The sequence below is a fragment of the Condylostylus longicornis genome, unplaced genomic scaffold, assembly GCF_029603195.1.
Source record: "Condylostylus longicornis isolate FDR11 unplaced genomic scaffold, ASM2960319v2 ptg000016l, whole genome shotgun sequence".
In the NCBI taxonomy this organism is placed as follows: Eukaryota; Metazoa; Arthropoda; class Insecta; order Diptera; family Dolichopodidae; genus Condylostylus; species Condylostylus longicornis.
Window position 1 is genome coordinate 5979432 of NW_026577985.1, and position 2672 is coordinate 5982103.

The following is a 2672-nucleotide window of genomic DNA, read 5'->3' on the forward strand; positions in this document are numbered from 1 at the left end:
AAGAAAAAGTTTCAACAAAATAAATTATAATTTGTTGAAGGAAGACAAAAATAACGCTATAGCAAATCACTTAATAACCAAAAAAAAAAATTTTTTCAATTGTTCAACAGGTGCAAAAAAGTCATAACTTTATAGTACCTTTTCAATAAAAAAAAAAAATACTATTTTATTGCTTTTGTATTTGATGCGTTAGAGACTCTGTACATCAGCACAGAAACAGAAAAAAATTATTATTGTTAAAATTTTACATTAACATTAGTGTAAGTCGGGACTTTTTCAAACGCGTAATTTTTATAACGCTTTTTTTTAAATTTCTTTTAATTATCATTTATATATTAAGAAAATAAGAAAATGTGACGTTGTAGTGTTGAATTATTGTTGGTTTGTTTAATAAAAATTACAATTACAACAATAAACAACCAAGTGTGAGCAGTACAAGGCTGACAAAATTTCCCAAATAATATTGAAATAAAATAAACATTCTATAACAAACTGGTACATTATATGCAGAACCTTCGTAGCCTTAACTCTTAATGAAAATTTCAATGAAAACGAGCGTAGCAGAAACTTACAAAAGTACATTCAAATATGAAAAACACAGGTTAGTAAAATTTAGATATGTAAAATTTGGTTTTTTATCGCATAGCACTTACAGTTAAGAGTTAATCAATAACTGTAACTACAGCAACTAAATGCAGTGGAAAAGGTAAAAGCACATTTCTTATTCCACAGTTCTTTGTTATATTCTTAAGTTACTGAATATTATTTTTGCATCACCGGAACTTATTCTAATATTTTTTGCTTCGAAATTTTATCAATATTGTTTATTCGTTTCAGAATAAAGAAGTTCTCTAAGGAAAACAAGATATTCAAATTAAAACTAAATTTCAAATTAAACTAAATTTTGTGAGCAAACTTAATTTTCTATGATTTTTCTTACTCTTTTACTACCCTAATGGAACTGTTAAGTATCTCAATATTGAAAGTTTAAAAGAAAAAAGAAGATTTGTGGCTGCAAAGTACTAAAATTTTCGATAGTGCCAATACAATTTTTAATTTTTCATAGTTAATTACAATTATTTTAAAACTTCATTATTAAATGGTGAAAACATGCATTAAGGTAACTATGTATATATGTAATATGTAATACAAATTTTAACGAGTAGGTAATGTTACAATAATAAGAAAATTTCCATAATAATTGTTTGCACGTATATTATTTCTTATCAAAAATAATCTCTATGGAATTCGTATTAATGTGAACTTTTTAAAATAATGTGTATCTAATGCTAGATCTATAATGTAATCAGTTAAAAGAATCGCAATATTGTTTTCCCTAATAAAACATTAGCTACAGATGAAAACTTTTCTTTATCTCTCATTTAGACTTAGATGTGCGTGGAATTATTAGTATGTATATATCATATGTTTATATGTCTATATATGAACATATATTTAAATATTTTTTATATATATATTTGCGCATCAGTGTTAGTACGATTGACGCGACCTAAAAAAATCTGATAGATATGACCTATTGTAAAAAGATGGTATGTATTGAGTATGTAGATAGCGTAAAATAACTGCCTTTACCCTCCTTTTATAATATTTGTAAAAGTTATATGTTCTTTTTATTTATTAAAATTTTAAGAAATTATTATTATACATGTGCACAGTATATGTTTGTATGTTGATAATTTTGATGATGAAGATGCTGATAATGATGATAACATTGATGATGTCCATGCAATATTAATATACACAAAAGATATTTAGATACGCAAAGGCTTATATTTTTATTTTGGTTTTGTTGTTATTGTTGCTGTTATTGTTATTCCTTTTGAATTTCTTATATGTTAAATAAAGCTTAGATAAATGCACTTGTTAACAGAAATAAAAAGCATTTATTGGCTCAACATGATAGGCAAAAATAATGAATTAGAAATGAAAAGAAAAAAAATAATAAGAAGAAAAATAAGTAAAAACATAACACCAAAATGTATGAAGACAAATAGATAGCATTATTTAAAGATTACAGGAAAAAAAGTATGTTTGTACCCCCATGGATTATACAAAATATCACAGTGCAAATCGGTCAGAGGTCATTTATTGGCCACACACATAATTTTTTTTTTGGTTTTTCCTTCTTGCAATTTTTTTGTTTCGTTTTCGTTTTTTTTTTTTTTTTTGGGGTTTACAGAACTCGCATATTTTAAGAGTTGTGTTTCTTTTTTTAAAAAAAAAGACGTACTCGGACTAAGGGAAATTTATTCCCCTAAAATTTTGCTTAGTTAGTTTCCAATTTATTCTAAGAAATTAACATGGAATGTAGAACGCTTTTCAATTATTAAAATAATGCAAAAATTAATACTAAAATTTTATTAATTTCCCACACAAAGTAAATTTTCCATTTTCTTCCCATTTAACTAATACAACCCATTTCCCTCGTCTTCTAAATACTTCATTCATCATATTCATAATATGCAATTAGAAATCTTTAATTTTATTTTCTTGGGTCAAGCATAAAATTCATTTTTATACTTAACTAGACGCACGTCAAAATCACTAAATATAAAGTTGAGTCAAACCAATGGTTTGTGTTGTAGCACTTTTCCCTTTAGCAAAAACTACCACAGTATTAAAATTATTTTCATTCATATACGATACTATTT